Raw genomic sequence first — 23,019 nt, 5'->3', positions numbered from 1 at the left:
TGCAAAGCCTAGCTAAGGTAATTTTTCCAGTCTGACAATTTTGATATTAACCCCTTCAGGACGGAGTCAATAGTACACGTTCTGATCAAAACAAAACGTAAACAAAAACTGGAATTTGCGCTATATGTCTGTTCACCCGTAGTTCCCCTCTTTCATATTAAATGCACCCACACTTATTATATATCATTTTGTTCAGGAGAAACAGGGCTTTCATTTCATATAAAATATTTGTATTTGAAACAATTTATTATGAATAAAATTAAAAAAAAACTGTGAGAAATTTGAATTTTTTTTTTTAATTTGTAGTTCCGCCTCACATTTTAGCTGTAAATGTCATAATACTGTTAGGTTTTACGGCAACAAAATGCACATATTTGTAATCAGCGATGTCTCACGAGTACAACAGTACCCCCCATTAACAGGTTTTATGGTGTTTTGGAAAGTTACAGGGTCAAATATAGAACGTTCCATTTTCAAATTGAAATTTGCCAGATTAGTAATGTTACCTTTGAGACGGTGTGGTAGCCCAGGAATGAGAATTACCCCCATAATGGCATACCATTTGAAAAAGTAGACAAGCCAAGGTATTGAACGTGGGGTATGTTTAGTTTTTTTTAGTAGCCACTTAGTCACAAACACTGGCCAAAGTTAGCGTTCATATTTGTTTTTGTGTGAAAAAAGCAAAAAACTAATATTTGGCCAGTGTTTGTGACTAAGTGGCTACTAAAAATGACTGGACATACCCCATTTGCAATACCTTGGGTTGTCTACTTTTGCAAATGGTATGCCATCATGGGGGTAATTCTTATTCCTGGGCTACCATACGGTCTCAAAGGCAACATAACTAATCTGGCAAATTTCAATGTCAAAAAAATGAAATGCAAGCCTTATATGTGACTCTCTAACTTTCCAAAACACCATAAAACCTGTACATGTGGGGTACTGTTATTCTCGGGAGATTTCACTAAACACAAATATTAGTGTTTTAAAACAGTAAAACATATTACAACAATAATATAGTCCATAAAAGTGCCGTTTGTTTGTAAAAAATGCAAAAAACGTCACTTTTACTTAAAATATCATCGTTGTAATACAATTTACCAGTTTTAAACACTAATATTTGAGTTCAGCGAAGTCTCCCGAGTAAAACAGTACCCCCTATGTACAGGTTTTATGGTGTCTTGGAGAGTTACAGGGTCTAATATAGTGCATGCGAATTAAATTCTCTGCACTTTCTCCCTGTGTTGTCAGGCATGTCAATCAAATTTTAATTAATCAAATGACATAATTATGTTAAAAAATTACTTAAATATACACGTAGAATTTTAATATATATGCATTTATAGGTATATAAATTCTACGTGTATACTAATGTAATCTTTTATGTAATTATATGTATTTATCTATATATATATATTTGCGGTTATTTGTATTTTATATATAGATAGATATATATAGAATGTCATTCTAAGTGTATTCTGTTTCCAATATATATATATTAATAACAAAATACAGTTAGAATGAAATTACATATGAATATATAATTTATTTTATATTTTGTTTCAATATTTTATTTATTTATTTAATTATTTTATTTATTTATTATTGTAATTATGCGTATATATATATAATATATATATGTAGATCTATTATATATATAATATATATACATATTATATATATGTAACGTCATTCTAAGTGTATTTTAATATTAATATATATACTAATATTAATATTAAAATACATTACGTATGACGTTACATATATATAATATGTATATATATTATATATATAATATATATACATATTATATATATATAAAAAGGCATTTAATTTATTTTATAACATTTTAATATTTATTTTTTTACACTACCTACCAGCAGGGGGACTGTCTAATATTTTAAACAGTCCCCCTGCTGGCAGATCCATAGCCAGCTATAGGGGGCCATGTGATCGCTCTTTGAGAGCGATCACATGGCCCCCGGGGGCCTCATTTGCCGGAGGGGGGCTGCCTGGGCTCTCAGACAGCCCCCCAGAAGAGGATCGCGGCGGAGGTGAGTACACCTCTGCTCCTGGGGCTGCAAGCCGTTACGGCGTTCTATGCCGCCGCAACGGCTTTAAAGCCCATTAAAGCCGCGACGGCATAGAACGCCGTAACGGCGTTAAGGGGTTAAATGGACACTATTGTCACCAAAACAACTTTAGCTTAATGGAGCAGTTTTGGTGTATAGAACATGCCCCTGCAGTCTCGCTGCTGTGTTTTTTTGACACTTAGGAGTTAAACCACTTTGTTTATCTAGCCCTAGTCACGCCTCCCTGCATGTGACTTACACAGCCTTCCTAAACACTTCCTTTAAAGAGTCATCTAATGTTTACACCTCCTTTATTGCAAATTCTGTTTCGTTTATAATTTCTTATCTCCTTTGATAATATCTTGCTTGAACCCGCGGAAGCATTCTGTATGTAATTAAAGTTCAATTTACAGAGCAGGAGATAAAACAGTGTAAAGTAAGTAACACCTGATTAAAAATAAAACCATTTTTTAAATTTATTTAGGCTGTGTCAGTCATAGCAAGGTTAAGGTGTGGCTAGGGCTTCACAAACAGAAACAAAAGTGATGTAACTCCTAAATGGCAGAGAATTAAGCAGTGAGAATTCATAGACATGATCAATAAACAAATGCTGCTTTATTAAGCTAAAGTTGTTTTGGTGACTATAGTGTCCCTTTAAATTTAATTTTAAAATTCATTCTGAATTCACCTTGAATTCTCACTTCAGGGAATAACCCTAAATTCAGTCTATTATCTAAATTAAAGATTTTCTCCCTTTGAATGCCTTTATAATCCATTGTTATATATCTCATGCAGTCTTTCAGTTTATGATGTTGCGGTATATTTATCACCATAGCAGCATTGAGGACAGGATTGCAAAGTGTAAATAAAACTATTATGGAGACATTATTGCAAATGTGGAAATTAGAGGAGAATGTGACTTTTTAATTGAAAGCATGACACCTTCAAGATAATGATTTCATTGTCCCAATGTTATATGCAAATTCAATACTGCACTGCAGCATAGCTAATTTACATATTGACGTTGACTGATGATTTGAGATTGGTGAAATTCTCTATTAATTTATAAAACTTTCAAATCAATATGAAGTAAGACATTTTGTTGACAATGTCATTATTATTAGTATTATTACTGTTCATAAAGATACCAACATATTCCACCGCATTGTACAAAGAGTAGGAAAAATATACAGGCAACTGACAAATCAAGTTTTACATGAGGCGACAGGGGCCTTGCTTCTTTTTACATATGAATTAAATGTAAAATGGCAGTATTGCAGCAGGGACTGCTAAGCGTACTAACTGTTTAATAAGGTTATATAAACGAGATAGTGGAATAATGTGATTGGAGACAATAGGGGGAAGGATTAACTGGATAGTGTATCTGTATTCTGCCTTAAGTAACCCTGACAAAAAGTATTTCACTTCTACTCCATCCACACCTCCCAACTGACTCTTTTTAAAGAAACATCTCAAACACCATAACCACGACAGAATGTTTTAGAATGGTTTGATTTATTATCTGTGGTATGCTGGGAGCCACTCTACACCTTAACTACACCTTCAGGACAGCCAGAAGTTCCATTCCTGAGCTAAGATTTGAGGTTCAGGGCTTATCTCATTGGCTGAGAGTAACCAGCTGATGCTTTCAGCCAATGGGCTTGCCCTCCACTGTCAGTTGAGCTAACAGAAGCTGCAGGCACGCTGCAGTGGTTATGGTGCTTGGAGTGTTCTTTAAATAGGGACAATCTAATTTTGGGACGATAATCTCTCTGACCTTTTCTGTCAGAGCATACCTGTTTTATAGCAACGGGGTTTCAAAACATCCATACTATTTACATAAATGTCTACGTAGTATGGTTATAAGGAACATCACAAAGTGGTCTGAGTGCCATAACCTCTCCCCTTCCCCACCACCCATTTTAGCCCTGCGTCTGAAAACACTGCCGTTCTGCAGGATTGGCAATGGTTTCATTGAGTGGCTGTAATACTGCCACAAAAGGCGTTCGTGTGAATCAGAGTAAAACTCTGCTATTTCAATAAGATGGTGTCAGATTTGGCACAGCACATCGTTTTGCCATGCATGCACACTATCCTCCCAGAGCGGGAAAGCATTCGATTGGCTTAAATGATCTATTCCAAAGAGGCAGAGTTTCCCTGAGGAGACCAGCGTTATGAGGGAGAAACTATAAGCAAACTACCTTTAACCTTGGCAACGCTGACCCGGTAACCTAAATGGTGACTAGGCACTACAGTATTAGGAATCCTAACACTATAGTGTTCCTTTAATTTTATCCTAATTCTGAGAGCAACTGCAGTTCATTTGCCAACTAATTCTAATCAGGTTGTAATTGTTTTTTTGTATAAACTGCAGCTGAACTACATATCCCTTAAATCCTTCTGGGAAAGAGTTCATGGGATATGTACAGCGCTCCCATTGAAAACAACACAAAGACCTATACTGGTTAGGAAATTATGCAGCAAACACAGGAAATTGAGAAGAGATTATCTGTTCCATCTTTAATTTTATGATGATGATTTTTTTTTTTTACTGTATTTTTTTAATGCATCATCACCTTCATGGTTTGAAACTGAGTGCTGAACTTCAGATTGTTTTTCTTTAATGGAAGTTAAAAACTGTTCAGGAAACACATTGAATAGTGAAATTATGCAAACGGTGCTGTGGTCTCCACTGGAATCCACGTTTAATTGCTGCTATTATTCTATGGAGTAAATGGGTTGGGGTTGACGCAGCCTTTCAATAATGGCACGTCTGATACGGATATATAAAGGCTAGTATTTTATAAAAACTATTTCAGTTGACATACTGCTGAGTCGGCTGTCATGCTATGCTCCTTGTCAATGTCTTGTGTATAATTAGGATACTACCATAATCTATGGGTGTGCATTAGTAGGCAGATTTTGAATTGACCCTAAGGCAACCATTTAGAACACATATAAATTTTACAACTTGTAACAACACGGCTCTCCCTTAGCCATAGGTCAAATGTGTAACGTGGGACCTATTCAGTTTCTTCCATTTGGTTATCAATAATGATCCCTAGGGGAGATTCTCCTGACTGCACAGACAGCTGTAAGATTATAAAATGCTTTGTTTGTACGGAAAGAAAGCATATTCATTCTATAGCACTGACGGTTAACCATGGCTCTGAACTACATTTCAATGGCGCCCAGTTGGTATATGTAAGTATTCTAGACAGATAAAATATTTCCATGAAATAAGAATTAGATTAGAACGGCTAGAAATTATTATGGTTTGACATTTCTGTACAGGATTACGTAAAGCCCCTTTTCTTTGCTTGTAAAGTGCTTTCAAGACAAACGCTTTATAAACGCATGGCTATTAAGATATAGGAACATAATTTAGTATTGAAAATTTTAAAGAATTTAATAAGTTACTGTATTTTGTAAAAAGATGGCTGTGCAATAAGCTATTTTACTAACATCTTGTTTATCTGGAAATTATGGTACAGTTCCTGACTTTTTTTTTTTTTTTTAATTTTTATTTAAACAAGGCAAATACATGAAAAGACAATCACTGATTGGTCAGTAACAAAGTACAATGTCAGTTTTATGTGTGTAGGGCATTTTCTTTCGTACAATGAAGATTTCCTTGTAAGAAGTAAAAGTCACATTTGGATTAAAAGTAAAATGTAATGCATGTTGGCAACATATATTGAATAGTGTCCTTATCAGTTATTCGATTTGCTTGGCTTATACCAATTATTTACTAATATATTTGCAGTTCTGTGTTTCATGTACGCACAGTTAATAAAATGAGACATTTTCATATAAACTAAATGCCATAACTCAGTTTTCAAAATAGGTTTTGTTTCCTATTGCCTCTAAGCATGAGTGATTCATTCATTCCCTTAGCTAATTTCGCCATTCTTTCTTCTGTGAAGATTAAAACCAGACCTCTGGAATGTATTCTGATGAAGACAAGTATCTGCCAAAACGCAATAAAATTAAACGAAGGGGAAGTTTCTGCACAGGACTTTATGTTTTCTCATCTGTGGACATTTGTCCTAAGGTTTTATATTTATTTCTGCTGTGTATAGTGGGTCTCCCTCTTGATGGCTGTAACTATTTTAATTGTGAGTTACTATCTATCTATCTATCTATCTATCTTTATAACCTTTAAAATAAATAGACACTCTCAGGTCTTCAATGCAATCCATTTATATGTGAAATCGAAACAAGGTAACATCAAATGGAAGTTCCTGCTCCACCTTGCCTTCTCAGGTTCCCCCATCCCTGGAGTAAGGGATTAACATCTAGCACATATCTTTTTAAAATATATATCCTTATGATGCAGCCTGGATTTATGTTCTGTTATCTTTTAATAAATATTATTATTTATTCATTGTTAATACCACATATACACTAACATATGTCGCTTGTGTTTGGAACTTTATACTTCAAGAATCTAATTTGTTTCCATAAATATACGGTTGTGGGAGGGGTTACCCGGCCTATAAAGGGACCAGTAACCCTCCTACCTGGGCCGCTGCCAATCGCTTGGCCCACCCTCTGCACCCTTTATTACATCATTAACCCGGTGGGCCCTCTTTATTTTCAGGCCTAACCACCCGTCGGTTTCGGCATACCACAACCGACTTACACATCTATTCGGCTTTTGTTCCCGACCACAAATGTATCTTTTAAAATCTTTGTGATTCATGTTAAGGTGGTTCATTCAGTGGAGGGATATATGTTTTCCTGGATTACCTGTAGTATACTGATTTACATATCAGGTAGGTTTGAAATTGTGCAGAAACAATAGTAAAAAAAGCCTGCTGAAACATTTAAAAAATTTACCCAAATGCTTTAGAATTATAAACATAACAGGAAACTGCCGTTTCAACCAATTTGTTCTCACTGACAGATCAAGGCTTATCTCACCAAAATTCATTCTATACTTTAAAGCCTTAAACACTGTCAACGGATCAGCAGATCTGAATGTTTTTGAGCCATTTGATCTGGGTTTTATCAATAACATGACTTAGTGTGCTTTCTTCAAAAATATAGATGTTGCTTCCAATCTAATTACAACACAAAGGCTTGAATATTGATCTTTATGTAGGAGTCTCCAATGGAGCAGATTAAAATGGAGGGAGAAAAAAAATAAGAATACGAATAAGAATAAAGCTGTATGGCACAATAAACATGTGCATTTTAATCAACAAATTAAATTGTGGACATATGGGTTTAAGGAATCATTGTTAAGGCATTGGTGTGGAACGGATACACATTGCTATATATTAACATTGCTTTACAGGGGCGGGGCCTGGCCGCCGAGCTTGATGGACGTCAAAAAAATCCAGCTCAAAATTACTCTCTCCCCCCTAAAGAACACCACACAGCAGCTACTAGAAGGCAAACGGGACCCGAGCACAACTGTCGGTGTACATACTGACCCCCGTCCTACCGGCGAGGCTGACTGCTGGGCAGCTGGGACTGCGGCCTGCCGTGAGGCTCTGGCGGGAGATGTGGCCGGTCTCCCGCGCTTAGTCTGGCGGGACACCCCATGCACCTACCGTGGGCCCCGTTCTCCCCCCCTGTGGGCCGGGGGGGTTATCCCAGACCCCACCGGGGATGCAGCGAACACTCAAGCCACTTGAGCGGCGGAAACACAAACCCGAGACCGCATGGCAAAAATCAAGATGGCCGCCTCGCCTACAATAAGCCTAAGAACAGAGGCGGTCACAGCAGAGCAACGGCGGGGCTGTCTAGCCCGGAGGGAGCAATTCAGAGCAAAGTTTTAAGCGCACTGCTCGCAACCTTGCTAAGCCATCAGACCCACTACAGCAAGCAACCGTAGCAGATCATCACCCTCCTTCGAGGTCCGAAGCCTGTCAGGTACTTACCCCTCCTGCCGCTCCACCAATCACATCAGCCAACCCAGCGCCCCACTCTTCTTCTGGGCTGGGGGACCGCAGGGAGGGACATCCAGACACTTGTCCATATACCCCTGGGAGAAACCGAGTCACAGAGACCCCGAGGCCTCAAGATTCAGCCTCTTGGAGAAAGCAGGACTATGGACACAAGGCACAAGCCCTCACCAGAGCTCGAGTTGTGGAGTAACCCAGTTCTTCATAAAAAGTGTACCTCATTATTTAAGTTTATATGCCTCACGATCTCTCTCACACTGTTGTGTACCCGGTGGTACTAATACACAATCACATTGTCAGCTAGAGTAGCCTGTTGATTGATCTATTCTAATCGCTCTTCCCTGACAAGTCTTTGCTTTATCATTTTGTTTTGTGCTACTATAAAAAAGTGCAGTACATGTCACTGTATGCCTGTCTGTTATACCCTGCACTTATAAAATCTTGCAACTAAACTACTACAAATGCAGACTAACCATAAAAAAGTGCAAGTACTAACATACCCCTGATTATTGAAAATGTTACGTAAAAGCATGTGGACTGCCTTTGGGGTACCCCATGCGTGTTGTTATCTCTTTTGCACTGCAAAAATAAATATAAAGAAAACAAAAAAAAAACATTGCTTTACAAAGGCCATTCAAAATTTTCCTTTTGTAGCAGGAAATCTGCATTAATCTGTATAAATGTTACCATAGTTTTTTTTATAAATGGTAACATTTCTAAAGGAACATTATGGGCACCATAACAACTTCATCAAAATGAAGTTGTTATAGCGCCAAGATGTCCATTTACAAACGGTTTAATAAAAAAAATCTGTGCTCCCGTGCCGGATCGCTCTGCCCCCCAGTTCTTCCATTTGAAGTTGTTGTGAAGCTTAAAAGAGCTGCCGGGAAGGAACACCATTAATTGCTTTTCAGAGGTCAGCTGCCATTCTAAGCATACATCTTTTCAAGCTTGTTTTTCGTTGTTTTTTTTATTGGTAAAGAGATTAATTTTATAAAGGAAAGTGATGGTGTTCAACCACTGGTCTGCTTGGCTGCAAGTCTCTTGTCTCTTTCCTCGACAATGGTCAGGCGGATACCCTTTCCACAAGGCAGGGAGATCCATGGCTTGTTACCTTTTCCAATGACAAAAATGTTAGACAGCCTGGTGGCGAAGTCGTTACCATTGGCATCCTTCACATGGACCACATCAAATGAGCCAGGGTGCCTCTCTCTGTTGGTGATGACACCAACACGATCCAAGTTGGCTCCTCCAGTCACCATACACAGGTTTCCTGTATCAAACTTGATGAAGTCTGTGATCTTTCCAGTTTCAAGGTCAATCTAGATAGTATCATTGACCTTAATCAGAGGATCTGGATAACGGATGGTACGGGCATCGTGTGTTACCAAGTGAGGGATTCCTTTAGTTCCTACCCAGGTCTTCCTCACTTTGCAGAGCTTGTACTTGGCCTCTTCGGCTGTGATCCTGTGGATGGCAAACCGACCCTTGTTGTCATATACCAGACGGAAATGTTCACCAGTCTTCTCAATGCTGATGACATCCATAAATCCCGCTGGAAATGTAATATCTGTTTGGACCTTGCCATCGATCTTAATGAAATGTTGCATGCAAATCTTTTTGACCTTGTCACCAGTCAAAGCATACTTCAATCGATTCCTTAGGAAGATGATGAAGGGAGAGCCGAGCTTGTGGGGACCAGTGGATGGACGAGGCGCAAAGACACCAGTCAGCTTATCCAGCATCCAATGCTTGGGAGCTGCAACATGCTTCAAATGCTTCTTGGGTCCATGAGCCATGGCTGTGTCTGCAATGGAAAAGCTTCAAGCTTGTTTTATGAATGGGGATCTACTGATTGGCTTAGAGCATCAGCTGACTGCTGTAAGCCAATCAGCGGCACCTCACCCCTGTACTGCTTGAGCCAGTGCTTCTCAACCCTCTCCTCAAAGCACACCTAACAGTCCAGGATTTAGGGATTACCCAGGTGTGTCTAAGGTGTTTAGAAAAAAGAAGAAAAAAAACACCTTAGCGTCTAAGGTGTTTTTAGTTTTTTTAACACCTTAGACACACCTGGGTAATCCCTAAATCCTGGACTGTTAGGTGTGCTTTGAGGAGAAGGTTGAGAAGCACTCGCTTGAGTCTTTCGTTCTGAAGATATCAGAAAGCAGAAGGGCAAGGGGTGCTGGAGCACATACTTTCGGGTTAAACTGTTCAGTAAAAAAGCGACAGGAGGGGGGCGGAGCCTAACAGCGCACAGGAGCGGACGCCATATTCTGCAGCTCCTGTGTGCCGAAATCAAATAGGCAAATATCAGCGACATCTCGCCAGCCACATCGTACCTGAAGGCGGCATACTACTCAGGGCATCGTCCGGACTCGATCGATGCCTTTCTTTCTGGCCCCGGGCAGAAAATACCGCAACCGAGGCTCTAAGGCCTACCGCGCAGACAGCCGGCCGCAAGTGTCCGCGGGTGAATACTGGGGAGACCTGGCCTTCACAAATCTGCTGCCACCCTACCTCCTGGGCAGTGAAATGGGGAGAAAGTCCCAAAGGACACCCGCAAATGCCGCGAAAACGCAGCGCGAATTGGACCAGATGTGGACGTCTCAGCCACCAGCAAGAGACTCCAGAGAATCCTCTCAAGAGAGAGACTCGACATCCCAGCATCCGGAGAGAGGGAATCCACCCCAAAGCTCACTCCAGACCACCCAAGTGACTGCCAGCACATCGGGGCCACTGGCTCCTGCCACTAAGCAGGACATACAGGAGATGCTCACAGGCCTCCAATCCAACCTCAAAGCGATGTGGAAAGCAGACCTGGCGACACTAACCACAGAGGTACAAACGGTTGCAGCACGCTCCCAAGCCACAGCAGCAGACGTACTGGCCCTGCAACAGGACTTCCAGGCACTAAGAGACAAGGTACTCCAAATACAAACAGCCCAGACTGAAACAAATAGACAAGTAAACACTCTAGACGATAGAGGCAGGAGGAAAAATATAAAGATTAGGGGAGTCCCAGAAAACATACCCCTGGAAGAACTGCCGCACTTCGTGAGACGGCTGGTGGCATCCCTGCTACCGGCAAAACAAGCTAAGTACTTTACGTTTGATGGGGTGTATAGGATAGCTAAGTCCCCTAAAGCTCCAGCCACAGCACCAAGAGACATCATCCTCAGGTGCCAAAATGTTGCCGACAAACTAGGCCTAACTGCAGCGCTTAAGGGGAAATCCCCATATGACTTTGAAAACAGCCATATCTCCTTCTTTCAGGACTTGAGCAGGGCTACCTTATTATGGCGCAAGAGCATGCAACCCCTCACAAGGGCATTACAAGGGGAAAACCTGACATACAGGTGGGCAACCCCAAACACCCTATGGGTCACTAAGGACGGACAATCCTTCAAAGCTACGGCCCCGACAGACGCACCAGCACTGCTGACAGCACTGGGCTTACCAGCCACTGGAACTCCAGCACCGGGAATATCTCACCCTCACCCCGGACCGGATGCCGAGTCATCTACGCCAGCGCCGAGGAGGAAGCAGGGCCCCACTACCTGAAGAGGCGCTGACAATCGCAGAGCCCCAAGATCATCACGCACTGTTTATTGTTGCAAGCCAAGGCTGCTGGGACTTATACGTTTAACTAATTTTCTTATACCAATGTTCATTTGACCGTTTAATTTCCCTAAGTTCTTTTATGTTTACGCCTGCTGACACGCTCCACTTATACAACCGCAGTAGGGCGTCAGAACCTCCACTGACCCAGAACCCAGACACATGGGTTTGGTAAACCTGGCGGGATGCACTTTAATGCACCCTCCCCCCGTTCCCTAGGTTACAGGGATAGAAATCACCGGGGCACACACGGGTCACCACTTACACGCCGACCTTAGAGACAAGGGTCACACCTCCATGGGAGACCAATAACCCCACACAACCCTAGCCTCAGTCGTTCGACTCATTACTTGCTCCCCACAAAGGAGACCACCGCAGTAGACACGTAGAGCGTCAGGAAGGAGCAACATCTCCGTGACACACCACAAACAGATGTAGCGGGCATACCCACAGACAAGCTTCACTCGGAACTCCCAACGGAGACACACTCACTATGGGGATACACTACAAACACATAGGTCACCCCGTTATAACCACACAGCCCAACCAAAACAAAATGTGCAATGTATTGAATGCCATGTTCATTGTATAACTTTGACAGTTTGACCACATGGAAGTGGCAACCACAAATGATCTGTATTATACAACATGCATTAAAAATAAAGAACTTAAAAAAAAAAAAAAGCGACAGGAACCTCCTTGCACAATAAAAACTTAAATGTTGTAAAAGTGTCATATGATTTTTATGTTGAAACATTTATAAAAATCTGCACTGCAACGGTAACTACATTTCTCTAGGTGTTCACAAACTAGATGTCACTGGAGTACCTAACACACAATGCTCAGCCAGACCACATCATCTGCAGTGAAAAAGCTAGCCATTGTTTGGGGAGGTCATTTCCCTTATGACTAATGAACTAGCTAAATAATAACAATAATAAAGTGCTCAACCAAGAAAGGTACATACTATAAAAACCAAAGAAAAGAGTTAAAGGGTGCACTACCCCAAATCCCTAAACATATTTAGACAAATGGAGGTTTTTTGTTTCACGCCAAAGGCCATTAGGTGTAAGCTCACCTGCCACGTCAAGGCAAACCTCTTAGGTGGGTCCTAAACTAACATTCACCTTGCTTATTTCAGCTTTAGGTAAAACATTTCTTATGAGACAGGGGGTGAGCTTACACCTAATGGCCATTGGAGTGAATTAAAAAAAAAAAAAAAATTGTCTAAAAATGCATAGGAATTTGGGGTAATGTGTAGAAAACTCTTTTCTTTGTTTTTTTAACTATATGTATTGGGGCTGATGTGTACTATGGTCATTGCTGCTATACAGGAGTAGTGGGAGTTTGAGCACAAGACTTATTTTTTTTGTATTGAGATATTCTCTGGTTTCCAAGTATGTCCTGGGGATGTTACATTGGCTCCATATCCAGGAATTGAACCTGCAACCCCCAGGAGTTGTATAGATTTTACAGATAATGCATTAGCCCACTGAGCTCCATTTCTAGGTTACAGTTCCCACTATACTTCACTAGCAATACTTAGGGCACCGAAAGAGTATCTGTCTGGCCATCCCTCCATCCATCCAGCTATCCATCCATGGATTTATACAGGAAATAAACATGTTAATATGATGCATAAACAGTGCACACTCTATTACAGTTTATAAGTGTACACCAGATAGCATTGCTGTTTGGACATGTACCTTGCTTTGTTGTTACCATTTTCATGATCCTTTGCATAATCATGCAAATACAGACTTTTAACCGGGGACAATCACTGAAGAAGACTGTTGTGAAAATGATTTGCAGCTTAGTGAATCAAGTTATATGCAGAAAGACTGAGCTTGATGGAGGCAAAAAAAGTCGCGTTTCAGCTATGTAACTGTAATATACACACTCTCTCCAGCTATAAGTGTAAACACCAGACTCGATGGGCCATTGATTTCTTCTGTCTCTGAGACCATGTAGGTGTATTTATAGCCAGCATGTTTCTGTTAAGTAAAGAGCATTCTCGTTGAAAGGGAGAAATATCCAGTTAGAGCCCTGTGTCTGAAAGTACTGGCAGGGTCTTCATTCTCTGAGATAATCAATATGCATTACAAAGCTGAAACTTCACCGTAAACCCAATCTCCAATGTATTCTCTGGAAATGTACATTGGATCGTGCTCGGGTACTCAATACAGGTAATATATTTTCTTATTAAACTTTAAAAATAAATATTATTAGTTGCATTTTTTTTTAAATGTTGTGTTCATGTATCTTTTGATGTTCGATTGTTTCTACATTAACACGTAAATATGTGTAGAACTGTAGAGTGTGTGTGTAAGTGGTGCAGTGCATGTCTATAGAGGAGCTATTGTGTGTGTATAGGAAATCTAGTGTGTGTATGTATGTGTGTGTGTAGGGGATCCAGTGTTTGTGTTTGTGTAAAGGGGTTCTAGTGTTTGTGTATGGGATCTTATTTGTGCGTAGGAGATCCGGAGAGTATACAATGGATGCTGTGTGTGTCTGGAATGTAAGTGGTGCAGTGCGTGTCTATAGAGAAGCTATTGTGTATATAGGAGATCTAGTGTCTAGTGTGTGTGTGGGGGATCCAGTGTTTGTGTAAAAAATTCATAGTGTGTGTAGGGGATCTAATTTGTGTGTAGGAGATCCGGAGAGTATACAATGGATGCTGTGTTTGTCTGGAATGTAGTGTGTCTGTGTAAATGGTGCAGTGCATGTCTATAGAGGAGCTATTGTGTGTATAGGAGATCTAGTGTGTGTGTAGGGGATCCAGTGTTTGTGTAAAGAATTCATAGTGTGTGTAGGGGATCTAGTGTTTGTGTATGGGATCTAATTTGTGTGTAGGAGATCCGGAGATGTTGTGTGTGTCTGGAATGTAGTGTGTAAGTGGTGCAGTATGTGCATAAGGGATGTAGTGTCTATGGGAATCTAGTGTGTAGTGGTACATAATGTATGAGGAGTGCAGTGTGTGTGAGGGGTGTAGTGTGTGTGAGTAGTACAAAATGTATGAGGGGTGCAGTGTGTTTGAGGGTTTAGTGTGTATGTGCGTGAGGGGTGCAGTGTGTATGTGTAAATGGTGCAGTTATTGCCAGGGGTGAAGTGTGTGTATGTGAGAGGTGCAGTGTGTGTGGAGGGTGTAGTGTGTGTGTGGGGGGGTACAGTGTGTGAGGGATGCAGTGTGTGAATGTGTTGGGAGGTATAGACCTATAAAATAAATATAAGTATATAAATAAACTTTATACCCCGCTCCCGTCTTACCTTTGGCTAGGGAAGGGGGACAATGTAAACCCTAGTGGTCCTGTGGTGAGTGAATTCTAGCCTGCAGTGCCTCATGCTAACCGCGGCAACGCTCTAAGCTTGCAAGAGGAACATTTAGCTAGAGCCCCTGGGCAATCCTCTCCCATCTTCTCTCTGGATGTAAGTGCCTGTGGGTGGATGAGGTAGATCTTTGATCTCCCCTGTCAGCCTCAGCCCATGGCCATTGCTGCCCATCAGGCATTTCCCTGGTTTTCCTGATGGCTAGTAAGCATGGGCTGAATTAAACATTTTATAACTCAAGAGCCCATATCATGTTTCCAATGCCTTGACATTGGCAGGCGGGCATTCCCTCCAATGGCCATTGGAGTAACTATATTTCAAATATAATATTAAAATATTAAGGTTCACAATGTTTCATTAAGTTTACATGTTAACAGATCCCCTTTTAATTGTTAATCATCCAGTGGAAGCTATAACTCCCCTCCACACACACAATAAAGAATATTGTTATTTGTATTTGATTATTTCCCGGAGCTAAGATGGAAAATAGTCTTTGTTAACCAAGTCTAAATGCTTTTACATTATTTTGATCCTAGAATGTGTTACGATTGAAGATCTAGAGCAAGCGGCTGCCCATTTGTTGAGTTTTACCATGTTTGAATAAAAGGATGATGAGGGTTTTGGAAACATGATATGGGCTGTTGAGTCACAATGTTTGTGCAGAGAAATGATTAATGTTCCTTAATGGATTAAGTTAAATGTGATCTTTTAATGGCCATGCAGTCTTACCTGTATACCTGAGGGGGTCTGCCTTGACATTGGCAGGCGGGCATTCCCTCCAATGGCCATTGGAGTAACTAAATGACCTCCATTTGTTTAAATATACATAGCGATTTAGGAGAGAGCGCAGGTAACTTTTTCTTTGGTTTTTACTGTATGTATTGGAGCTTATGTGTACTGTGCTCGACTTGTTTTTTTTTTGTATTTGTATAGAGGAGGGACTGTTAAGTAATAGTTAACCAAAGGGAACAGACAACTACAGATATATTACTTTTCATAAAACACATTGCCCGTCAATGGTGACAATGGAGTCTTCGATATATAATTACTCAGTCAGGCAGCGCAGGTCATAATAACGAAGGATGCATGGACATATGATGTCCCCCACATGTCTGTCACACTCATAAATTGCGTGCTCGAGTCACATGTGATTGATCACATATAATCAGATGATTTTGGCCATTATACTCCTGAGTTGTTTTAGCTGTGTGTGATTTCCATTTGATCTAAGCACCTAATCACTCAAGTAGTGGGTTAACTTCTTCAAGGCAAAATTATTCTGTAGTTTTTTATTTTTTGCTAGTCGGTTGTCAATTTATCACACGCTACTGTTTACTCAATATACCCCTACAGTCATGTGTGAGTCATTTCATGTTTTGTCTTGATGTACAAATTGGTTTGAAGACTTACATTAACCCTGAATAACTGTTAATTAATTCCAGCAGGCAACACAATGTGCTTTGAATTTTTGGGGCACGGTCTTTCAGAATTAATTAGCCATAAATCAGAATGGAGCCATGTAGAAATTAATTATGCAAATGGGCAACACCAGTAATAACATCCACAGTTGTGTGATTTCATTATAAATACCTTTTTCATACATTACTTACAAAATAGCAAGCGCAAAATTAAATCCCATTATACTGTGTCTAAAATGTGTTAGTATGCTAAAAGCCGTGGGGTTAATGAACACGATTGCAACAGAAGCTTTCCATAATGTTTTGTCAGTTACAAGAATTTTTCAGGTCTTAGACAGGGCCATTGTTTTCCTTATACTGGCAGTTCAGCAGTAAAGCTTGCACATTGACAGAAAGATGAAAATTTTATTGTAAATGGGCAAATAAACAGCCATGCATATTGCTAGAATAATCACTCTTTTTAGTGGAAAACACAGAAAGCAGATTGGCCTTCAACATATAAAATGGGGAAAGTAATAAGTAACTATAAACTCAGTGGCCACTGGTGAAGTTTTACGATGGCAAGAATCTAGATTCTATCCCTAGAGTTTAACTCTACCACTTGATCCTGTGTACTCGAGCCCTGGTCCAGAAAGACCTCTAGCCCTGTTAAATACCATAAGCCTATAGATACACATACTTGGGAGAGAACAACCACTTTAACCCCTTAAGGACCAAACTTTTGGAATAAAAGGGAATCATGACATGTCACACATGCCATGTGTCCTTAAGGGGTTAAAGACGTTTGACTCCAACCTCTGATGCTGTTGCAGAAGGCAATACACAGAAATATATTTTAGGAGGTACAGGATTAGAGGATGGACCAATACAAAGTCAATGGATGACATCAGTTATCGTGCTAGTGCAAATTAACCATGCCTGAGTGTCGTTTATCCAGAAAATGGGAAGTTTTTTGAACATGCTCCAAATTTTGATATGAGTAGTTGCTCAGTTTTTCTGCAAAATCTCCAGTCATCAAGAAAGAGGAGGGCAGTACAATGCAGACCTAATCATGATGGATAGACTGTGTTGTTGTTTTTTGTATCATAGACGTATTATTCTTGCAACTCCAACTACATTTTTTTTAAAGCCCAGCAAAAGATTTAAGGGAAGGGCACTGCTCCACCTGTTTCTATTGATAAAATTCTACTGTATAAACCCAATTAACAACTCAAGCCTTAAAATAACAAGAGAGTGATACAAGAAAATAAAAATAAGTAAAAGGCACAAGACAATGATGATGATATATAGTGACATCCGAATCATGACAAAATATAATAAAATAGTAAGGCGTAAAGAATAAGGGCTATTTTAGTTTTCATTGGGGCTGGTGAAATAAATCATGATTTTCACAACTGACCAATTTTATGAAATCTGTGGAGTTTTTGTTATGGGAACATTTCTGAAAAACCGTGTGTGTGTGAGGCAATATGCTGTATTCTGCAAATATGTATGAGTACATTAAAAGGGACACACATGAACAGATCCATGGCAATCTGTGTGACAAGTCAAGGCTGGTCTCAAATGACCTGGTCCATACCAGCTATATAGAAGTCTGATGGACAGACTAAAGCACTGACACTTAACCACCTTTTCATAATGCCTTTCCAGATTTTGGGCCAGTTCAAGCATCATAGATAATATTTATTTTGTGAACATCTAAGGTGCTAAAGGTAATATATCACTGAGCTAGTGTGCCACTTCATCAAACAAGCCATGGATTATGTGGTAACGTGTATAAATCAACCCAGTGAATTAGGTATGTCTGCATTAAAAAACAATCATTGATTTGAGAAAGAAGTGATCCCTACAAAAATTATAGTTAAACTAATATATGGATAATATTAAGAGAAGTAACTGAAGCATAGATAGATAGACAGACATACAGACAGACATACATACATACATACATACATAGCAGTCTCTTTATTAGGTACACCTTTCTAATACTAGGTAAAATCTCTTATGCCATTATTCTATATTGCATGGATTCTACAATATGGTGAAAACATTGCGCCGCATTATAAAAGAACACAAAACACAAGTATATACAGAAACAAAGTGGGACTAAGTGTGGTAGCACTAAATGCCACAGACCACCTGGAGTGGAAACCCCTTACACCACTCAAAAAAATACAAACATATAATACATACAATGTAGTAGGTGGATCACACTTCTGAATATATCTGTAAAATATATAAAACAATATAGTGTAATATTGTCTGCACACTTGTGTAAGTTTAAATGGAGGTCAGGTACTCACAAGCCTAGAGCCAAATCACAACATATGGCTCTCATGGATGACGCTGTGGGACTTTTACTCAGGATGTCCCTTTCCTATTTCCAGATGACCTTGTGGTTACTCCGGCTGGGAATTAATATAGGTTCCACAAATAAGGTGGTATCTTCAAGGAATAAGACTTTATTGCTCCACAATATGGAGTAAAACTTGTAAAATGTTTCAAATAAACACAAAAAAATCATAAATATAAAAATAAAATAATAAACAACTATATAAGACTTTAAAATAAGTCCTGCCAATTGGCAATAAAAGTCCAAAATAAGTCCAAATTGTCCGACTTATAAAAGAAGCCTGCAGGTGTAAGGTGTAAATAATAAACTAGAAACTAAACAATTGCGTTTTGACCCATTCAGTGTTATTTAAATGTGTGCCAAAACTGCAGAAAAACCGTGCATGAGCATTAGGTCCTTAAGCATTGTATTGGGTCATCTCCAAATGAGGCCATGCCTCCACAATAACATCACAAGAGAAAGATGAGCAGCGCTGAGCGAGTCTTGGTGCTGGAAAATGGTGAGCAAAAAGCTTTATTTTATTATATTTCTTGGAAAAGGGGAGGACAGGGGCAATACAGGTTTGTGTTCCTAACGCTATAGTGTTCCTTTAAACCTTTAAACCTGAAATTCACTTTGAATTCCTGTTCCATTCGCACCTTGAAAAATAACCCTGATTGTGTTTTTATTGTTTTCATTTCCCACCCATTTATTTTTTTTATTCATAAATATTTGGTGGTATGGATAAATATAGCATCAAAATAAAGCCATCGTCTTTGAAGAACCACTATAGTCACCCAGACCACTTCATTTAAATTAAGTTGTCTGGGTAAAGTGGTCCTGTAGTGTTAACCCTTTGATATAACAGGTCCAGACAGCCACTAGAAGCACTTCTGTCTACATAACTCTTATCAGCCTTTGATTGGAAGAGTGTGACGTTTTGCCACGCATGCATTTTCGTCCCAATGCTTGGTTTCGTCTTTCGTTTTCGTCTATGAGTTTGATATCTCTATAAGAAGCATTGGAGTGGACGAGATCGCTAGTGATGTCACCAGGAATTCCTACATTGACGGAGGAGGAGCTGGAGACTGTAGAGAAGGAATTTCCGCACAGGACACAAGCTAAGTTCATTATATTTAACTGAATTTTTAAAAAGAAGGTGGGGTGGACAGTCAATAGATCAATAGAAGAGAACCTACACTTACAAATAACAATTGTTATTTTCCAGACTAAAGGTTCCCTTTAAATAATAATATTATTATTAATAATATATTATTTAGTAGCAAAACTGTTAAAAATTTCTCTGGATCTAAAGTGTAAAATAGCCCCAGTTGGTCTACTAAAATGTGTTACTTTGTACTGTATAACCTAATTACACAAATAGCTTTTAGTAGCTCATTAAGTGTTCTAGAAATGGTTGATAAGGTCTTAGCTATATTATTTTAATTAAAATGTGTCCTTCTTGGGCACTGTGAAGGTTTGGTAGTCATGCAACATTGAAAAGATGTAGTAAGCAAGATGAAGCCAATGTAATATAAACATCAGCTTTATGTTACCACTACATTTAATTACACATACAGTAATTACAACATAGAATGTTGACTGTTGACTGTTGAGATACTTTTTTATTTTTTTGTTCCTGTTTTCATTGTTGTTGTATTGACATCATTCTCCAAATGGATCAGTGGAACACGAGGGACATGTCCAGGTATGACTTAATGTATGATTTACTACATTCCTACGTTTCCTATGTTCGGGATACTTAACAAGAAAAAAAAAAAAACTCTTCCGATTTGTCTACTGACTTTTATTGCATAATGTTGAAATTGACTGTATACACTATTGCACCAACATGCTTCCAAGAAAAAATCTACAATGATAAAAAAAAAAAAAAAAAGAATACATGGCACAGCCACATCCGAAAAGGATTAAATAGTTATTTAATCCCTGTTTATTTAAAAAATGCTTGCACAAAGAAATTCCATTGATTGCATGGCACTCCGCATGATTAATAGATGCAATCGAGGAAAGTAAACAAATGGGGGTATAGGAGCATTTATTCCGTGCCAAGGTTTAGAATGGGCCAATGACCTTTCCTAAAATTATTTATAAATAAAAGCCAAACGGATTCTTAAGCGAGTCCAGACAAATCAGTTAATCAAAAGAATCAATATACATCTACACTTCCCAGACAAAGCATTTTCAGAAAGCTAGCAAGATATGTGCTTATGTTATGGTGTTCCTTTTATTATGGGTATATGGATTGAAAAGAAAATATTGTTTGGTTAGACTGAAAGCTTTTTATTCAACTATTTCCCTCTGATTCCAACTGAAATTCTTCTGAGGCCATAAAAGGGATGAGTGTAAATTCATTTTACTGTATTTCTAAACATTAAAAATACATTGGACAATGAAGATAAAACCCCCCGAGTTCTATTCTTTGTACATCTGTATATATACATACATACACATACACACACAGGCGCACACACACAATTGGCTAAAGGTTAGGGCCAATCATTCATTAAAAAGAGTGATTCCTGGCGATTGCCATGATTGGTGGATCCACCAAGGAAGCGGCGTGTCCATCCAATGAAAGTGCCTATCAGACTTGTGTCAAGCACACCAGGCTGACTCAAAGCCTATTTGGCCAGCCCCCAACCTACTGTTCTCTGCATGGTCACAGTGGCTGCTGAATGTCTGATGATGAGCTTGAACTGTACTGCGGGGACACCAGGAAAATAAATCGGCAAGTATATTTCTAGACATAATTTGGACTGGTATGATTCGTGTAATGCTAACTGAAATAGCAACACCATAATGTTATCTGATTATTCCAGTAAATGTAGCATTAACATTCAGAACATTATTATGTATTTATGTAAATTAACAGTTGTTAGCTGCTATGAGTAAATTTGCATAAGAGGACATAGTAATATTATAGCTGTGGTAAAGTTAACACATTTCAAACCCTTTTTCTTTCTCCACCTTTTTCTCACATATGATAATTTTCCCTTGGATTCTTCGTTTCCTTATACCTATATATCACTTTTGGTTTGTAATATATGTGGTTTTATTTTTGTCTCTCAGACATTTTGTAAAAAGTGCAGCCAGAAGATAAAGTATGTTGTTTATAAAAGTGAAGTGTGCTGGAACATTCTAAAACTGGTGAAATCGCCATGGATACCAGTAGAAAGTTCATTCTAAATACCCCAGCTTTACAATTTTACCCAAATAGTGTGTGCTTTAAAATGAACAAGAGAGTCTGACTATATGCTAGTATAGCATGCCAATGAGTTCACATTGGGTTTAACAGATTTATAATAAAAATAAAAAAAAACAGGCTCTATCCCAATGAATACAGTATCTTGAGGATAACCTCAATGTATATCCACAGCATGCAGAAAGTCAATGAGGAGAGCCCAGCACTGTTGAAAGGCCTCTCATCTCACCACCCTACAGATATCAAATAATAGGCTGCAATGCATGCCTGGGGCAGCAAAAAACTTTATTGTTCCAGTGTTTATCCTGGCTGATGTCTATGGCTACGACTGAGCACTGTAATCTCAAACTCATAAGTTACCTAGGTTCCCGATATCGATCATATTTGTTCAGTTTCTTACTCTATATTCAAACCGACAAACAATTATCAGGATATGATCCCAATGATTGATGGGTGGAGCGCTTAGCATGCAGTGGTTGCTTACCCCTATCGTACAAATATGAAGATCTTGGTGTACTCTAATATATAGAAGGGGATAAAACACAGAAGAGACACTAGTGCAGATGGTACTTATACATAAATAGGTACAATCAGGTATAGGAAAAAAAAACCTCACAATTTTCAGAGCCTGAAAACTAAGGCTCTATATAAGTGCAGTGGTGTTCATGTAGATTGCATCCCACCTTGTTCAAACCAGTCCCTCTCTCGAGACAAAACAGAAAAGACAGGAAATGATGGAGCAGTATATCTCTTAAAGTGGAGGACTTAATGCAGGTGTTAAAAAGGGACTCTCACCTTCAGTGGAGCCTTCAGTAATGCCTTGGCTCTAAGGTGGAAACACTTTGTGTCAGTATAGGGGTGACACTCCCCTGTCTGGAATTAAAACCTGGAATCTGGACTACTCATATATAGACTGACAGATAAGAGTGATAAAAACTGATATTTATTAAACCAAGTTAAACAGTTTACATTTAAAATAAAATAAAGTCAAAATACCAAGCACTTATCAGTCTCTAAGGTCCAGTTTTGATGTGCCAAAAGGCATTTTGCCGATATGGCCTTCCTCAGTTGGCTGTAGTACCTTCCAGGTTCGAATGTTCCTTTTAAATGATCG

General features: G+C 39.2%; 1 protein-coding gene and 1 pseudogene across 3 annotated transcripts in view; both read right to left on the bottom strand.

Annotated features, from left to right (window-relative positions):
* SCML4 (Scm polycomb group protein like 4) overlaps positions 1–23,019 on the bottom strand; it is a 129,536-nt gene that overhangs the window by 90,230 nt on the left and 16,287 nt on the right. The window lies entirely within an intron of this gene.
* Positions 8,966–9,800, bottom strand: LOC134585829 (small ribosomal subunit protein eS4-like; annotated as a pseudogene).

The sequence above is a fragment of the Pelobates fuscus genome, chromosome 2, assembly GCF_036172605.1.
Source record: "Pelobates fuscus isolate aPelFus1 chromosome 2, aPelFus1.pri, whole genome shotgun sequence".
Taxonomy (NCBI): domain Eukaryota; kingdom Metazoa; phylum Chordata; class Amphibia; order Anura; family Pelobatidae; genus Pelobates; species Pelobates fuscus.
The sequence above is the reverse complement of the archived record's forward strand: the minus strand, read 5'-3'. Positions and strand labels throughout refer to the sequence as shown.